At 38.8% G+C, this 20275-nt stretch overlaps 1 pseudogene; it reads right to left on the bottom strand.

Annotated features, from left to right (window-relative positions):
- Nucleotides 1-15759: 15759 nt before the first annotated feature.
- Nucleotides 15760-16918, bottom strand: LOC114094893 (WW domain binding protein 1-like; annotated as a pseudogene).
- Between the last annotated feature and the right edge of the window lie 3357 nt (nucleotides 16919-20275).

Below are 20275 nucleotides of genomic sequence, written 5' to 3'. Positions count from 1 at the left end.
AGCTCTGCCCTCCACTATTTCCTCATTTTGTTGAATGCTTGTGTTAGCTTGAAGGAAAGAAAATAACACAGTAGGGGGCAGGGTGGATGTCACTGTAGTAGAAGACAGCATTGCCTTTGGAAACTGTTCTTCATTATAGTTCAAGGAGCTAATAGCAATGCATTATTTTGTTAAAAGGCATTACTATTATCACACAGCAAAGCATCCTATAATATTAACTAAGCTGTTGTTCTGACATTTTGGCACATGAAGAAATTTTTTTTTCATAAAATCCTATTTTGTCAAGGTTTATATTTTCATGTTTTCCTTTTGAAATTGTTTGTTTTACAAAAGGCTTATTACCAACCAAGTGATGGCTTTGGAGTCAGACAGTCCTGAGATGGCATCCTTACTCCATTAGCTGCAAGTGGAGAAATTTCTCTAATTTGCAATTTCTGCATCTACAAATGGATATTTTTAAAGTATATTGGTCATAAAATTAATGTGGCCAGCTCAGGTCTTTACACAAGGAGAGACTCTTAAACAGAGAGGCAACATCACTACTATTAAACAACCTTAAGGTAGATTTTTTAAAATTTTTTTGTCTCCAAATTCCATATAGCCATTGAAATAAATAAGTGAGAGAGAGAGAGAGAGAGAGAGAGAAGAGAATATAAACCTTTAACAAATCCTGAATGCCTGTTGTTTCATAGACTTACCTATTATGACAGAAACAAAATTTCTTGTTTGGTCTTCTAGAAAGAAACCTCAAGCAGCATAAGTGTATATAGACCATTTTATAAAATCCCTAGAGAAAATTTTTTGTGCATTCAGATGTTTTCTGATGCCTATGACATGGCAGCATGAAGAATTGCTGATATCCTTCCCTGACACTTCTTAGTTACATGCAAGGCAGAAAACATCACAGGACAGATGTGAGGGCAGCTATCAGAACAAAGAAAAAAGTCAAACATTTTTACATCATTGAGCAGAGAACTAATCTGGCTTTATTTTTACTGTTAAGTAACATAGCACAGAATTCTCCTGTTCACTGTAGTAAAATATACTTACAGCAAATTTTGTGTATTGATTCATTAACAATTATTTAGTAGCCGGGTGTGGTGGCACATGCCTGCAATCCCAGCATTTTGGGATGCTGAGATATGAGGATTGCGAGTTCAAAGCCAGCCTCAACAATGGTGGGGGCACTTAGCAACTCAGTGAGACCTGTCTCTAAATAAAATACAGACTAGGGCTGTGGTGTGGCTTAGTGTTTGAGTGCCCCTGAGTTCAATACCTGGTACCAAAACAACAACAAAAACAAACAAACAAAACACAATTATTTAGTAAGTGCCTCCTTTGTGTCCAAAATAGAATTAGCCACTGCAGACTCCAAATAAAACTCGATGCCTGTGCTTCAGCACCCAGAATTTGGTGGAGGAGACGTACACATTAAGATCATTAGATTTCCAGTCTGGAAAGAGGGTACAGATTCACTTCTCCCAGCTCTCCCTTGTTGAGTACAACTATAAACCACGGAAACAATATAGGAGGCAAATGAAGGGAATGCTGAAATGTGGAATGAGGAAAGCAAACTGGCTAGTCATTCTGGGATAAAAGCAAAAACAAAGTGGCATGGAGTCCACTATGAGAACTCTCATATGGCAGAAAAAGGCTACCCAGCCCCGGCATGCCAAATTCCCAATCTAGCAATAGAAGGCAGCCCACGTAGGCTTATTCCTCCCCTGAATCGAAGAGGAGTCCTGTTTGGCAATACCAGACAAACAAGGCAATACATGTAAGGGTGAACCATCATGACCCAGGCTGAAAATAAGCAACGTGGGAAATGAGAATCTTCTGCATCACACCTGAGCCTCGGCTCCCTGCATGAAGACGCTGGCCAGTCGGGCTGCACAAGCAATGGGAGGCACCGACAAGCAGCCTCTTTGTCCCGACAGATCTTTCATTTCTCAACAAGACACCAAGTGAGTGGGCAGTAATGGCAAAGTACTTCCTAAGTATTTGTTTTTTATAGGGGAGAGAGGGTAGCCCTTCCCCACCTAGAGCCACCAGGTAGCCCAGTTTAGAAAGACTCCTTCTTCTTCCTCAGCACCAGTAGGGTCAGTGAGATCCCCAGTGGCCCCAGATAAGCTAAAGACAAAAATAGCCTCATGAAATCTAGAATGGTTAAATTGTTTAAAAAACAAACAGACAAAAAATAGAAAATAACAAGTGTTGGTGAGGTTGTGGCCAAGTTGGAGTCCCTACATTTGCTATTAGGGTTATAAAATGGTGTAACCAATATGAAAAACAGCTTGGTGGTTCTTCCAAAATTAAACATGGAATTATTTCAAAACCCAGAAATTCCACTCCTAGATATATGCCCAAAGAATCAAGGACAGGTGTTCAAACAAAAACTTGTATGCAAATACCTGAAGCAGCAACATTCACAAGATCCAGTTGTGGAAACAAGCCAAATCTCCACGAAATAATGAAAAAAATAAACAAAATATGGTATAGCCATACATGGAAGAGCATTCAGAATCATCGTGCTATGTGAAAGAAGCCAGTTGCAAAAGAATCCATTCATGTAACAGACCAAACAGGAAAATAGGAATCAAAAGTAGATTAATGGTTGCTCAGGGCTGAGTGATAAGGAGATAAGGAGGTGATTTCCAAAGGGTACAGGGGTTCTATTTGTAATTTGTGTCGAGTGCACTAAAACTGACAATGAGAATGACTGGATAAAAACAGTGATTATCATAAAAACTGTTGATATGTATATTTTTTAAAAAACTGAATTGTCACTAGAACCATAAGCCCCCAAATGAACCTAGAGATGTGTGCTAAACCTAAGCAGATAACTGCCTACTTTTAAATTTTTTTTTAATTTTTTTGGTACTGAGGATTGGACCCAGGGTGCTTAACCACTGAACAATCTCCCCAGTCTCCTTTTTAAATTTCATTTATTTATTTATTTTAGTTTGAAACAGGGTCTTGCTAATTTGCTTAAGGCCTTGCTAAGTTCCTGAGGCTGACTTTGAATTTGGGATCCTCCTGCCTCAACCTACCAAGCCTCTGAGATTACCCACCATACTCAGCTAAGGAGACTGCCTATTAAACTAGAAGATTTAAATATAACTCAGAATCTCCCAATATAATTAACAAAATGTACATGATACAATTAAAAGTAATCCATCATACCAAGAAACGACAATCAACTGATTTCAAAACTAAGATGAATAGGCTAATGGAATTATCTGGCAAGGACTTGAAACCAGTCTTTATAAAAATGCTTTAACAAACAACTGTAAATTCTCTTGAAACCAAGCAAAATAGAGAAAAACTTAAAACTGATGTCTGGAAAGATAGTTAAGAATATAGTAACTAAGCTGAACTCTGGAAAGTATGATAGAAGTGGGTCAAGCAATATTCTCACTTTTACCCTATAACTTTTTTATATTCTTCGAATTATTTTCAGTGAGCATGATTTTTTTCCCCTAGTTTGGGGAATTAAAACCAGGGCCTCACACATCCTAGACAAACATTTTGCCCCTGAACTACACCCCCAGTTCTATTATTTATTTTTAAATAAAATTAAAATTCAATCTCCACAAAGTTACCTAAAATCCATTTTGAAAAGAGAATAGATTCTTCCTGCTCTTATATTAAAATTCCTTCTGTTTTTAATATTTAAGATACCCTTTAATGGTATTTCATTGAAGTTACATAAAAGATGAACTCATGGCATTTCCCCATTAAAATGTTAGTAAACTGCAATTTGCAGGGTGGGGGATAATATATACCTTTCTAGAAAAAAGTAAGGTTTCCTATTAAATATATTGAGTTGAATTCCTACAGGACTCAGGGACTGTAATGAATCACTGTGTTCAGTGTTTGGGAAAATAGTTAAATATTTTTCTGTTTGTTTTTAAATAGCTGAATTTTTACTCTTAACTACATTTTTTTTTTGTTTTTCTAACTTGATTGGAAACATTGGATATTATAAGTTGCAATGTTATGTTCTCTGTGCCCTATTGTTTTATCATCAATAAGCAAAAGTGTAGCAGCCAACAAAATATTTTCAGCTTTCACATCACACAAGGCTGTTTGTTCCAATGTTATTGCTAACTTCAGCTTTGAGAAATTATCACATTTTAAAAAATTGCCACTACTTGGGAAAATTATTATCTAGTTAATGACGTGGAACTCAAAGTAGAAGACATAGCTGGAAATTATCTGTATTTACCCTATTCTTCTCCCTGAGGAGTTTGGATGATGAGCTCTATTTTTTTTTTTTTTTTTTTTTTTTTTTTTTTTGATGTAAGTGGAGTTGACTGAAATCCTGGAAACAACGGTTTCTCCAAAATAAAAAGACAACAGAAAGAACATCCTCCTTGAGTTTTTTTTTTTGTTTTGTTTTGTTCTGCCTATTTTTGTTTATGTTTGTTAGCATCCCATGGTCCAAAGTTCCAACTCAACATAATAATCACAAGTCACTCACCTAATTAGTTGCACCTGTAATGATACTGCTTGGAGCCAAGCTTCCATGTTAAGCAATTAGACCACGAAGAATGATAAGTTTCTCCCTTCTTATTGAACCAGAAACTGCAGAGAGAATAATCATGCTACTAAGTCTACTTTTCTGTTAAACCTAGAGGAAGGCTAAGAAAACAGTATGATGCACACAAAGCCAAAATTAATGGATCGTCCCCTGCATGCATGCTGCCACTCCTGGTGGAGGCTTCTACCCCTCACTCCAGCAGCCACAGTCTTTGGTTGCACCAAAAGTCCCCATGGTAACACACACAGGCAGATTTCAATATTACCATCAGAGCAAACTATAAGTTTCAAAATGAACCCCCAAAGGGTTTTGTCACATCAGTGAACATGAATATTTCAATTTCTGAATCCACCATTCATTAGAAGACACATGATGTATTAGAACAAACAAATTATTCCTGGGGAACTATCTCAGTCTAAAGTACAGAAATTATCAAAAAAACTAGGAAATGAAATCACCATTTCACCCAGTTATCCCACTCCTCAGAATACACCCAAAGGACTTAAAATCAGCCTAGTAGAGTCATGTAGCCACACCAATATTTGTAGCAGCACAATTCACACAAACTTGGTGCCCTTCAATTGATGAATGCGGCATATGTACACAATGGAATACTCAGACATAAAGAAGAATAGCTTTATGAAATTTGCTGGTAAATGGTGGATTTGGAGACTATCATGCTAAGTGAAATAAGCCAATCCCAAAAGAACCAAAGGCTAAATGTTCTTTCTGATATGTGATGCTGACTGACAGCAAGGGCAGGGGGAAGAATAGAAGTTCAGTGGATTAGACAAAGGGGAATGAAGGGAAGAGAGTGGATAGGAATAGGAAAGACAGTGGAATGAATGTGGCATAATTTCCTAGGTTCATATATGAATACACCAGTGAAACTCAATATTGGGTACACTGGAATCCTAATTAGAATAAGATGTATTCCATGCTTGTATAAATATATCAAAATAGATTCTTCTGTCTATATGACTAAACATAACAACTAAAAATAAAGTACAGAGGTTAGAAGAGTTGCCATTTTAAGGGAAAAGATTAAAATCTAGTAAAAATAATTGGTTAGGTTTATGAAAAATGATTCAAACAATGCAGAATTGGATTAGATGATGTCATCTCCTTGCCATCTCTCTTTCCCCTTGGCTCTCATTATCCATGTTTAACCATAGGAAGAGTTTCATATCTAATTTCCCAGAAAAATATGTGTGAACATTATATATATATATGCATATATATGTATATATATACATACATATATGTGTGTATATATATATATCTTTTATTTACACAACTATCCGTGTTTACAATTTTCTTTTCTTATTAACCAATGTATTGAGCTCTACTTTCCATTTAAGTAGCTAAGTCTACCTGCTTCTAATCATAGTTACAAAATAGCACAACATATGGTTATTCTTAACACTTTTCTTATTGATGAACATTTATGTTGTTTCTATATTTGGGCCTTGGTGAGCCCTTTTGTATATATATCCTTGATGTCTATGAGAGTAAAACTGTTAGATAAATTCCTGAGGGTGGAAAGTGGAATTTCTGGCTCTCAAGAAATCATTGTATTTTCAACACATTTTGAAACTACTTGTTTCTCCTAGTCAGCCCTGGCTACCATAAAATATATTTGTGTTTCTGATATGCTAGGAAGAAACAATGTCTCATTGTTATTTAAATTTGCATATTTAATTAGTGAATTTTAGTATCTTACATGGCTGGCTTCTTACTATAATTTTTTTCTGTGAACTGTTCAAGTGTTTGTTTATTTCTCATTTGTGAGACTTCTTTGTGTATTAAAGAAATATGACATTTGTCTGGCATATATTTTGCAAGTATTTTCCACAGTTGTCACTTTCTTTTAATATTGTGAAAATTTTTTGCAAAGAAAAATTATATTTCTTTATATGGTCCAATTTATGACTTTTGGCTTATGAGTTAGAAGAAGATTTTTCCACTATAAAGGCTTTTTGAAAATAAAACATATAATATGTTGTTGTTGACTATACCCACCCTGTTGTGCAACAGAACACCAGAACTTATTCTTCCTGTTAATCAAAAGTGAAATAAAATTTAAAAAATTTTTTATGCTTTTAGAATAATTCATTTTTATTTAAATATTTATAGTTCTGCTATTTATTTTAAAATAAAGCATCAAATAGGGATCCAGTTTTACTATTTTTTTTGCAAAAGAAGTAGCCAAGTGGTCCAACAGAATTCTCTGAATAATCTATCAGTTCCTTAATCATTTTAGATATGCTCTTTACCAAATTTTTATTATGAGTTTATTTTTTAATTTCTTCCAGTTTCCTTAATCTATTTGTGCATTAGTATCACATTATTTTATTGTAGCTTCATGAGTTTTTAAATTCATAAAACAACTCACTGTTAATTATTTTCTTATTTTATCTGAATATTCCAAGGGATTCTTACATATTTTTTAATCTGATTTTTTAAAATTTTTACATAATATGTTGTCATTTAAAATGAGGTGTAAAGAATTCTATTGTTTAATTTGGAGAAATTTTTCCAATAAGAATTCTGTTTTCTTACCCCAGAAAAGGGTATAGCTTCCTACCTACTTTCATGTCCTTAGTATCTGAACTTCTTTCATTGGGTTTATTCTTATGTATTTTTATTTCTGTTGTTTTCTTGATGATATTTTCTTTCCACAATACTGCTAAAAGAAACATGGAGATGATATGATTTGTGAACTTTAGAAGCTCAGAGTCTAATTAGGAACTTGCAAACATGTAAAAATATGATATCACTGAGAAAATAAACATAGGCAGAAAATACTGTGGAAATTAAGAGAAGATAGTGTCCAACTCTGCAGAGTAAGTTTCCTTCTAGAATGCAACATTTGGCCTTTAAGAATGAGTGGACCTATGTGACTAATGTCAAGTGCCTGAATATCTGTGCCCTGATCTTTGGTGTTGGACCATTTTTGTGGTCACTGGCTCAGTTAAGAACTTTTGAGTAATTTCATAAATAATGAAGATCCTGCCTATCGCTCCCATCCATGTACATGCTAGCAGTTGCTAGCCCTATTCTTTAAACCCACTCCTACATATAGTGTTTAAACACTGTATAAACACAATTTCAGATCTGTCTATAGTGAAACTGAATGAAGTATATGTGATCAGGGGGAAAAAAAAAGAAGTGATGGAGTCTCTAGCGCAATGCCAAAAGGAAAGGACTATGCAAATAGAGAAAGAGCTAATGCAAAGACAGGAGTAGTGAAGAGAGAGGACTTAGGCTGAGATGCTCTGCAGAAATTTGAGACAACTGGAGATGGAGTATGAGTGAAAAAAGGGTAGAATTTAACTCTTAAAGAAATATCTGGACCACATACACATAATAGATTGTATTGCACACAAGGTAAAGAATTCAGAATAGATTGAATGTGTTTTTATTGCAAGTCGATTTAGGGAGCTGTGAAGAGGTCTTTCTAAAATGGGGAGAGACACATGGTAGGAAATGCCAAGAGGGAAAGGAAGGTCAGCGTTAGGTATAAGGAATTTGAGGTTCTGGCAATACAGCCCAGTGGTAACATCACTCTTAACATACAGAAGGTTCTCATTAAATATTGAATGAGGTAATGAAAAATAAATGAAAAAGCAAGGTTTTTTTGAAGTCGGATATTTCTAGAGGTTTATAATTTATAATAGCTTCATCTCATGGTTTAAACTACTCAATTCTTTCAAACTACAAGATTTCCTAAAGGGGTAGTATTTTGCCTAATGAATATAGCAACATTTAGGAACCAGAATTTGGAACATAGCTCTGTTCTGTAATAGCAGCAATTAAGTAAAGGAATAAATTTTTTTCAAAGCTTCTTGCAACACTACTTTGCACAAATTAAATGCTGTATAACTGGTATAACTGTTTGTTAAGTAAACAATGAAGGCTTCAATGCATGACCAAGATAAGAATTGGAAAGTTGTAAATGTTTAGGTCAGACATCAGTTCCCTCCTTTTAAAATACTTTCTACCCTCTAACTCTCCCTTACGTTTGCTTTATCCCCTCTTTCAAAGTCCCAAATATGTCTGTTAATCAAATGCTGTAGTCAAATATAGATAATGTCTCCTGAGGTCCATGTTCTTCAGGGTGGGTCCCAGAGTGGGCTGTTGGGGAGGTACTGTGGGCTTTGAGAAGCAAAGACTTCCTTAGTGATTGGGGGTCATGCCTTCAAAGGGAGTTGTAAGACTTTGACCCCTTCCTGAATCGCTCTTCTGCTTTCTGGTTCATGAGATAAGCAATTTTGTTCAACCCCACAGCCCTGCCATGACATGCTGCCCTTGCCAGAGGCCCAAAGGAACTGGGCAGCCTGAACCCGGACTGGGAACTCCACACCAAGGGCTATTGCATGCATTGAACCATCCTTGCAATATTTTCTTCTCTTAGCTTCCTTACTTCTCTTCCCCCCAGAACCCTCTCTCCCAGGATGAAAATTTATTTGGAACATAATGAATAATATTTTTAATGTGTCATTGGATTTAGTTTTTATCACATGTTTTGAAGACTTTTCTCTCTGTGTCCATGAAAGATACTGGCCAGTAGTTTTCTCTATTTTGCTGTGTCCTTATCATGGTAATGCTGCTCTTGAATAATAATATTAAAATTAATATTCTTGGAAGAATTCCTTCCTCTTTCCTTTTCTTTTTTCTTTTTTGAGGGGGGATAACTATAGGAGAATTGATATTAGTCGTTCAAATGTTTGGTAAAACTCAACAGTGAAGCTCTCTGGCTTTTCTTTCTGGGGAGATATTTTATTATTGATTTAATCTTGTTACTTGTTATTGATCTCTTTAGGTTTTCTATTTCTTCATGGTTCTATCTTGGTAAGGTAAATGTGTTCAGGAATATGTCCATTTCTACTAGGTTATCAAATTTGTTGGCTCATGGTTATGTGCCATAACCTCTAATAACCCTCTGTATTTCTGAGCTGTCAGTTGTAATGTTGCCTTTTCATCTCTGATTTTGTTTGAGTCTTTTCTCTTTTTTAGTCCAGCTTTGTCAATTTTGCTTGTTTTCAGATATCCAGCTCTTTATTTCATTAATCTATTTTACTCATTTATGTTAGTCTCTATTTGTTTATGTTAGTCTCCATTTCATTTACTTTTTCTTTGCTCTTTATTATTTCTTTCTTCTCCTATTTTTGGGCTTGATTTTTTTTTCCGGTTCCTTGACATGCAGTGATAGGTTGTTTATATAAGCTCTTTTTATTTTTTGATATTGGTGTTCATTGCCATAAATTTTTTCTCTTGGTGTTGCTTTTGCTATATTCCACAGGTTTTGGTATGTTTTTTTTTTTCCCTCCATTTTCATTTGTTTCAAGACATTTTAAAAAATCTTTCTTGATTTCTTCCTGGATACATTGGTGGTTCCAAAACAAGTTATTTCATTTTCCTGTTTTTGTTTAGTTTCCAAGGTTTCTCTTGTATTTGATTTCTAGTTTTATTGCATTGTGGTCAGAACAGATACTTCATATAAACTTACAATCTTTAAAAATGTGTTGAGACTTGTTTTGTGACCTGTCGTATAATCTGTGCTGGAAATGTTCCACGTGCTGATGAGATGAGTGTGTCTTCTTTAGCTAGTGGATGGAATGTTCTGTGAATGTCTATTAGGTCCATTTGATCTAGTGTGTAATTTAACTCTGCTATTTCTTTGTTGATTTTCTGTCTGGTTAATCTGCCCATTACTGAAAATGGGGTGTTAATGTCCCCAACTATTATTTTATTGTCGTCTATCTCTACCTTTAGGTCTTTTAATATCCGCTTGCCTGTGATATCTTTTGGATACAATCACACTTGGCTCCAGCTGTAGGATGCATAATAAGTTGGACTACTGTGCATACTGCTGATGTAAATATTTCCTAGGATGCATTCATCAAAAGCTAAACCAAATCAACAATAACTCTCTATTTGGTTGTGATTAGTGATCTGCTAAACATTTGCTTGAATTTTCATCTTTAAGAGATTAATTTGAATTTGCATCTCCAATGATATCTGAATGATAATGCTTATACACCCTTCCTCCATACAAAAAAAGCATCTTGTGGAATTTACCTGATATTTAAACCACTCCCTAATTTCATCTGGATTATTGATAACAAACACTTTTCATGAGAGTGAAGAACTCAGATTTCCTGTGATTCCTCCATCTCTGTGTTTTTGTAAGCCAGGGTCACTTATAATTCAAGCTTGTTACCACCTCAATGAGGCCAACTTTTCCTTCCTAGCAAAGTCCTTCATGAAGAACATTTCAAACAGTTAGTAGTCATTTTCTCTGACTCCTACTCACAGCTGGCAAAGCAATGGATGAAAGACTCAGAAATGCAGACACATTTTGAAATATAAGATCTCTCAGTATCCAAATTAAAAGGAAGAGCTCAGGTCTGTGTTCTACAACACTGGTTATAACTTTTGACAAAATACGGTGCTAAAAAAGAAAACCAAAGTTTGACAGAAAAGAAATGACTGTTATATTTTATATGAAAATGTCAATAATGTTATTAAGTTCTTGAATTCAAATGTTTTAGTCCCACACTACAATGTATATCAGGATAATCAAACATGCTAAATAGGAATAACTAATGTGTATTGTGAATCAGGCATGGTTAATGCTTTTCCTTTACTGAATCTAAATATTTGATTAACTACATGAAGTTAAGTTTCATTATATGTATTTTGTAAGTATAGAAACTGAACTAAAGAGAATTTAAGTGTCAGGTTAACAGAGCTTAAAAGAGGTAGAGGCAGAACACAAATCCTGTGAACTTTGGCTCTAATCCATGTTCTTAAACCCTTAGGGTAAAATTACTCTCCAAATATAATTAAGCAAACAGATCATTTAATTCTTCCTTAATCTACGTGAACTTTCTGGCACAGACTTTTCACATTCTTGTATTACTAAAGTTAAAAGCCCAAAGTAAAAGACGTTCAGAAACACATCTAAAATAGCTTTGGCTTGGCCCTGAAAGCAAGGACCTCAAGATTCACTGTGACTATTGATTGATGGTTACTTTCAGCCAATATCAAATCTACATGGCACCACAAATCAGCACACTAGAAAAATCCAACTTTGTAACCTGAAATGCCCTCCTTTTCTCATGTCATTCTTCATCAGATTCAAAAGCCTCCAGTGAAAGGGAGACTCTATGCAGATGAGGAATCAAACAAAGAGGAGAAATTACCAGTCAGAAAGAGTGGCGTTGGTTTTTGCCACCTCAGCACAGCAGCTGAGCCAGCCCTGCCACGGAGCCTGACTGCTCCAGCCACCCACGCTTCTCAGAGGCTGAGGCTGAGGCTGATGGCAAAAACTTTTCAATTGTATTTCACTTTGTCTTTTCTTTGCATCTGGAAAGTCTATGTAAATTTTGCCCCAAAATTGAAAAGCTATTTCTAACAATTAAAATTCGTCTATGCTGACAGAGGGGAAAAATACACACTCAAAGATGAACATACAATACAAAGAGGATTTAACTGAGCACAAAACAAGTTGCATACTATTTCAGGGGGAAAAATATTCACATTGAAGATCTCCACTCTTTTCCCCATACTTGACAAGGACAGAGATTTCTGAAACCAAATATCACATTCTTCTCTGCCTCCCCAAATCGGTTTCTTAGACATGTTCTCTTTCAAGGATGCTGTGGTTTCCAAAGTGATTTGCTGTGGTCAGAACGTTTGTGTCCTCCCTGATCTCACTATTCATATGCTGAATCATAAGCCCCAGAGTGATATGTGGAAGTAGGAAGTTGGGGAGGTAAGGAGGCAATAAAGGGTGTGATGGCTGATCTGGATTGTTATCTTGATGGTTCTGTCCCTCTGGGGAACCCTGACAAGTACAGGCGTGGAGTCACAAAGTCACAAAAGTGATATTATTGCCCTTATAAAAGAGGTCTCAATTGCCTTGCCATGTGAGGGCCCAGCAAGGTTGTGCTCTCTATGAGAAAGTAGACCTTCACCAGATGTTAAATCTGCTGGTAACATGATTTTGGACTTCTCAGTCTTCAGAACAGTAGTAAATAAATTTCTGTTGCTTATAGGTGACCTAGCTTATGGTATTTTGTTATAGCAGCCTAAGAGATGGTTTATATAATATTGGTCTTGAAAGAGAGACTTGAATTCAAATCTTAGCTAAACATATGTGCCAACATCACGTTTTAGATAACACAGTGAGCTTTAGTACCCCGTGTACAAAATAAAAATAAGAGCGCTCTCTTTATGAAGGCATTGAAAACACCATTTGTGAAAGTGTTTTCACAATGACTGATGCATAGTTGATGCTTAAAAATAGTGACAGTATTTCAAACTCATGCCTTCATCCATCAGCACACTGGTTTGATTTTGAGTTTGTTTATTTGTTTTCTTGGATTAATTTTTATTTGGGATTGTCACAGTTATTAGAGCCACTCTGTCTTAAGAACAATCACAGCACAGGAAATGCATCACTGAGACTGCCCAGAAAAATCTGACCAGCTGAATATTATTGCTTAAAATATAGATATTCATAATAACTGACAAATGGCGATATGCCTCACAAGGAATGTGTTAGCATTTACAAATCTTCCAACCATAGAACCAAACCCTTCACCATCCTTATCTTCTCATTCATCTGGAATATCAGATTCAACCAAGCCTCTCTGTCCCCCTGACTATTCCTTCAATTCCCTATCTCCCTCTCTGAGCAGGAAGCCTCCAGCAGCTGTGGCCAGACTGTGGCTCACTAGTTAAGCCCAGCTTGGCCCCTGTGCTTCTTCCCAGGCCTTCAGAGTAAGATGCTTCAGTGAAGCCAACAATCAATACTCAGACCAGTTCTCTGATCGGAGAAAGAAAATTGAGAGGGTCAGATTCATCCATTTGATCAGTTAAATGAAGGATTTGTTTTGGTAAAACTTGTTCTCCTTAGAGACACTTCAGTGAGTTGTTTGTGATTTCAAAAGGAAGGTGGACGGTAGGTATCTGAGGGTTGCTGTGCTCTGGGCCCTCTTTGGCAACACGCTAGCCTGCGTGTGTCCACTGAACTCAGCAGAGGAAGGACAGTGTGGTGGCATTGCAGCATCTACCAATGCCTGGTGATTCTGGATAGGCTGATGTCTGGGCCATAGCAAATCCAAGCTTGTCACTGGAGAGCCAATCAAGCTTTTGTCTGGAATCTCACTTTTGCCTTTTCTCCCAAGTGGTTGTGTACACCCTGTGGAGGCTGAGACCAAAGGCAAGGAGTAGCAGACAGAGGCAAGCAGGTTCAGAGCATGCTTCCATTAATAGAGAACAGAACACAGGCCTCTGGATGGCCACAGAGCAATGTGCAGATTGCAGTGCTGAGCAGAGTGGAACCTCTACCTTGAGCGCTGTATCTCAGGCAACACAGGGGGCGGCCATCAACAAAGCTGCCAAACACACTGGAGTACGCAGTCAGACATTTGTTTGGTAAACAGTAAATGCATGAAATAAATTACCTTGAGAGGGACATGTTTACTTCAGATGCATGGTTAATGAGCAGGATAGCTGTCACTCAAAGTATCTTCACACAGGGCATGGGCTCACACACAACACACACTACAGGTCGTTCAAAGTCATCGCATACAGACTTCACTTTGTTCGACATGGATTTTGGTTTTGTGAAATCCAGATCACTCATTCATCTCACAGCCTTGGATTTCTCTCTCTCTCTCTCTCTCTCTCTCTCTCTCTCTCTCTCTCTCTGTATGTGTGTGTGTGTGTGTGTGTGTGTTTTCCTTTTTCTACTGCAACATTAATGCCTAGTCTGAATATCATCATTCAAAAGTGGGAGAAGAACCAAACTCTTCATATGAACAAGGATGGATGGGGGATGTTAGTTTCAGCTGATTGCTTTCTCCTTTCAGACTTTTCCTAACAAAAGTCAACTTGTTGTCCAAAACCAGATGATAGTAATAAGGATCCTGTGGTCCTTCTGGAGGCTGCCTCCACCCTCCTATCTGGGCCACTGAGACTCCTTATATAGGTTACAGAAAAGGGAGCCCCCCCACACACACAATGGGCTAGGGATGGGATAGAGAACCTCAGACAAACAAGGGATTTCTTCCAAGTAGTCAGTTTAAAACAAACAATTACACACAACAACAAAAGACTTATCAGAATCAAAGAGAAAATACTGTGTGAGAGCCAGGCTATGGGGCTGCCTTTCCCAAGACCACAGCTTCCTCAGACCATCTGTTCATGGAGTACAAGGAGATACCAAGTCCTGCAGACCGTGTGCTCAGGATGGACGAGGACACTGGTCACCAGTGGGCACAGACCAAAGGGCAGAGATGCAGGAAGCTGCATTTCTCTCTGTTCCCAGATTTAGAACCTACTGCTCAGAGCTACCCCACCCCAAGCCCACACACAAATATTTCCTTGTGGCTCAACTGCAGCCACACTCTCAGAAGGCCAACCTGGGAAAGAGCACAAACTTCCCTTGTCCAGAAGAGAATTCTTGCAAGCCCACTGGTAAGGCTCTTGTTTCTAGCTGGCTTTTGTTGTTTATTTTTAAATAGGAAAAAAAAAGAGAATGCAGTCTACTCTTCCACACCTGAGCCTGCTGGGAAGGAAGGGGCCCCTCCAGGATGCACAGTGGTACATTGTTCTTGTCACCGGGAATTTGAGAGCTCAACAAGCCTCCTACCAACCTGTCCATCAGCTCTTATCCTCCCACAGAATCAGCTCAGCCGTGAATGTTCAGACACTGGCAGTCACAGCTGCAATCCCCAGGCCTCTGTGGGCTTCCTTCTTCACCCAGGGCCAAGATGGATTGCCTTTCCTAGACTGAGACACAACAAAGTTCTCTTGAACTAAAACCAGAGCATAAACCCACTATATCACCAAGACTCATCTCAGGGCACAGTCTCAGTCCTCTTCTTTAGGGGCTTTTAAAACACATCTCTCTAACCAAAGCAGGTAGGTAAGATATAACTTAAAACGGGGGAAGAAGAGGATACGGTGGGGAGGAAGAATGAGTCATGGGACCAACTTCTCAGGCCTCCACAACACTGTGCTTTTGTTAGGGAGAGGCATCCACACCCCAAACTCTACTTGGAGATGTAGGAAAAAGCAGGAGAGAAGAAGGAAAAAAATGGCTGCACCACTTCCTCTGAAAGTCACTTAATAGGTCTCTCATGGGTCTCCTTTACTTTGGTTCCTTGCTAAGTTCCCAGGTGCACAGAGGGCCTACTCTAGCTGCTTCTCTGGGAGTTGGGAGAGTCCTGCTTATTGATGGTGTTGATGGCAGCAGGCACTCGGGCGGCCAGGCTGATGGGAACCCTCAGGTGCTGGCAGAGCCTTTCCTCTTCATCACCAGGAGGCCTCACATGGCAGCTGTCACAGAAACCCAGGAGCCCAGCTAGAGTATCATCGATGAGCGTGTTGAACTCTTTGAGGTTACCGTCACTGTAGCCCTGGTTGCACACACGCCTCAATGTCCGAGTCATTTGTGAAGCAGCCATGTCTTCCAGGCCTCTTGTCTTTGCTATGCACACTGCTATGCTCAGAGATGGAATCTTTCAATGGCTCCTCCTTACATTCTGAATCCTTGTCCAGGAAGGCCCCTTGGTCTAACTCCCCTAGGCCAGCCACTGAGCCACTGGGCTTCATTCCAGGGGCTTTGGTAGCTGCTTGGTCAGCTGACACATCAGGTGGCTCAGGATCAGCAATGCTGGTGGGGGGGTCTTGTGCTACTTCTGCTGGGCCCAGACAAGGGGCTGCTCCGTGCCCCTGGCAGCCCCTGGTGGGATTGGTACCCAGAGAGCTGCCACCTGCAGGGCCACAGTGAGGAGGCTGCTGCTGTGCTGCTGTGGCTGGAAGGCACTGCATGGTGGGGGAGAAGTTGGAGGTCAGTTCACCACTTCCTCATAAGGAGATATTTTGGCAAAAACCTGAAATAAAATGGCGGTGCTGAGTAATTGTGAGCTTCCTGGTAGACAACTGGGTTGATTTCATGTTGCTGCTGCTGGGTCTGAGGGCAGTACTTGTCTCCAAGGTGGTGGCAGATGCAGCAGCTCAGGAAGATGATGATGGTTCACACCAGCCAGCACCCAACACTGACCCTAAGAGAATCAGAAAAGGCTGGCCAGCCCATGGTTTCCCAATGAGCAGAGGCAGTAACCAGGACCCCGGGATGCCAAGAACCTCTTGGGCAAGACTTACACCAGATTCATAGTAGTAGTAGCAGCTCTGAAACTGTCCACAGGAGTGTCCTGGGTCACACATGTAGCTTTGATTGTTGGTACCCACACAGGCTTCCTCATGCTGCGAGGGTTCAGCCCTGACTGACAGGGGGCTAGGTAGCACATAGAGGAGCAAAAGCACCATGCCACCTGGGAGCCTTTTTTCCATTCCCATCCTACTCCTGCTCCCCCGCCACCTCCCTCCTCCTCCCTCTCTTCTTCCTTCTTCCCTTCAGTGCACGGGTTTTTATAAATTATTTGAACATTCAGTAAATGCTCATTCAGTGCCCCTCACTCCTTCTGGGGCAGGAAGGCACTGCACAGGATTCTCTGGTATGTTGGAATTGGTAGGTCTCGGAAGATCTAAGTGTTACATTTCCACCAGGCAGCAATACAGGGAATTGTTTGTTTAAAATGTTCTCCTTGGTGTGAAATGCTGGTTTAATGGTCACATGGAAATATGAGTGGTCTACTGGCAGATGGGCAAAACATCCTTCCTCTTTTGAAAGTTCCATACCTTGCAAACACTGATTTTTGCCTCTAACTATCTTGTGTGAATACTGACCTCTTACAGACCAGACCTGACCCCTGAAAGAAACTTGGATAAATGTCTGTGACCTCCTAAAGCCATTTGGGCAGCTCTCTTAGATCCCTTGATCCACATTGTTCAGAGTGGGGCTGAGATTTACCTGGTCTCTGAGCACCTAGGATGCATTCCTTTTAGAGTGTGGGTGATATAAAATTGTTAAGATGATTCTGTAGTCCTAGGAATATATGGAAAATAGTTTTTGCACCCCAGTCCATTCTCAATCTGTTGTACTACTTCCATTGTGTTGAGCTTTGGCAAAGAGATGATGGAGATACATTTAGTTTACAAAAACAAAAAATCATGTACAAAATAAACAGTTCTTCATTTCCAACTTCTTTCTGGAGTAGTACAGCCTGGAAATTGCATATTTGAGCCCCCCAAATACAAGACAAATAAAAGTATCTCATATCAGAAACTTTGCTATTATATCAGAAACAGTAGATTTACCTGGCATGAGAATAAAGGTTTGATCTCTTATAACATCATCCTAGAAAGGAGATGATTTTGTTCAATACAGAGGTGACTATAGTCTAAAACCCAGTGTACTCAGGGAATGTGTTTTTAAATTCAGATTGTGTTTATGTGTACATTGAAACATAACTATCAACAGCTTGCATGTTTCACCCTAATAGTCTTGAAATACAGTTAAGAATAGAGCAAGATTAAAGCAAAGAAGAGACATTCTATAATTTCGGAACCCAGCTAAGTGGAAATAGCTGGTTTTGTCCCTAAAACATCTTGCAGAAGATCTATGTAGACATATAGAGACTTCAGCGCTAGAGTGTAGTTAACTAACCAATGCCATTAATAACCATACCCAACTTTATTAGCCAACAAATGCACCAAGGACTTCATAGAATCCAGGGACACTTAACTACTGAGCCACATCCTCAGCTCTTTGTTAGATTTAATTCTTTGTTAATTTAATTCACTTTGCAAGCTTTTGAAGTAGTTGCTATCACACATCCATTTTATATAAAAGTAAGCTAAGGCAGAGAAGAGAGATGTCTGCTTGTGTTGTGTGGAGGTGGACACTAAGTGCTATGGCCTTGTGAGCATCAGTGAACCTCCTGGAGATGAGCATGCCACATCTTGTAAGTGGCAGTAGCACAAGCCAAGCCATCTGAATAACAAGCTTTTAACCTGTAAAGTTGAATGCTGCTTGTCATCTCCATGTCAAATCTAAATAGGATCACCCAGAGTATAGAAAGTAAAAATTCAAGTCATTAAAACTCCACTTGATGGTTGTCCTCTCATCATTTCCTTTACATTGCAAGGATTCTCTTTTGATTGAAAATCAAATATTCAATACAAAGACTCTTAGGTCTTTGTATTGAATGGAGTCTGAATTTTCCCATTAAGATGCAATTAATATCAAGTTTGTTTATTTCTCCACATCAAGTCCAGCTATAAGAACCCACTTGCCAAGGTGAGCCAGGAGCCCAACATTGGTCATGGTGTCCTCCCATCTTTGGGCATTACCAGAGCTCCTGTGAAAACGTGGCCTAGGAAAATCTCCCACCTTTAGTCTCTGGGGAAGCTGACATCACTCTCATGTATCCAGGTTTACAATCTGAGCGTTCAGTTCTACCAACTGCCATACTGCTAGGCCAGGCTGCTCCACACTGACCTCGAGAACTCACTTTCCTGGAGTCTAGCATGCTGAGTGACCAGCCACCACAGCTATGGTTTTCATCTACCTACTGTGTCCTGCCATCTTCAATCTGCTTCTTCTCTCAACAAATATTTATCGATTGCTTAATCCATCCGAGGCACTGCTGTAAATGTTAGGGATAAAAATATATATCAGGAAATTAAAAAGCCTACTTTTTTTTTCATTAGGGATTGAACACAGGGACACTTAACTACTGAGCCACATCCTCAGCTCTTTGTTAGATTTTATTTAGAGACAGGGTCTCTCTGTGAGTTGCTTAGTGCCTCAATAAGCACTAGAGGTGCCTAAGCATGCTGAGTCTGGCTTTGAACTCACAATCCTCCTGCCTCAGCCTCCAGAACTGCTGGGATTACAGATGTGTGCCACCATGCCCACCAAAACCCACAAAACAAAAAAAAAAAAAGGAAAAAAAAACCCTACTGTTATTAAGAAGACAGATAATAAGAAGGTACAATGATATACTGTGTTAAATGATAAAAGCTCATTAAAGCAGGGTAAGGAGATAGAGTGAAGGTATGGGATAAACATCCTTCAAGAACAGAATACTTGTGTAGAAGTGTGAATAAATCCAAGAAGTGAGACTTAAAGCAATCCAGCACAAAAGACCTCTGGGAAGAGAGAACGGCACTTTGCTGGAGGGATACCAAGTCCCATTCACTAACTATAGCTACAGGAGAAACATGGGCAAAGACTGGAGATGGGATTAGAGACAGGATCTTCTAGGACATCTTAGGTCAGGGAATACAATGTGATTGATTGTACATTCATTTTCTGTTTCTGTGTAACAAGTAATCACCAATTCAGTGGCTTGAGCAAACACAAATTTATTATCTCACAATTCTCATGAGTCAGAAGTCCTATCTATTTTCACTAGATTTTTCTGCTTAGAGTCTGACAAAGCTAAAATCAGGGTGTCATATATCTGCACCCTCATCTGGAGTCTTGTCTGGGGAAAAATCAATCCTAAGCTCCTTCAAGTTGTTTGCAGAATACCGTTCTTTGCAAACATATGAATGAGTGCCCCTGTTTTCTTAGCAGGCCACTGTCGATTCTCAGAGGCCACTCATAGACCTTGCCATGTGGCACCCTTGACAATATGGCAATCTGCCTCTCTTAGTTCATCAGAGAATCTCTCTCGCTTCAGATGTCTGACTTTTTTAAAGAGCTCATCTGATGAGGTCACCAAGATATTATCCCTTTTGATTAATTCAAACTTAATTGATCAGAGACCTTAATTACATCTGAAAAGGCTATTATAAACA

Source organism: Marmota flaviventris, chromosome 4 (genome assembly GCF_047511675.1).
Source record: "Marmota flaviventris isolate mMarFla1 chromosome 4, mMarFla1.hap1, whole genome shotgun sequence".
Classification (NCBI taxonomy): domain Eukaryota; kingdom Metazoa; phylum Chordata; class Mammalia; order Rodentia; family Sciuridae; genus Marmota; species Marmota flaviventris.
Note: the sequence above shows the minus strand (reverse complement) of the source record. Positions and strands in the feature narration are given on the sequence as shown.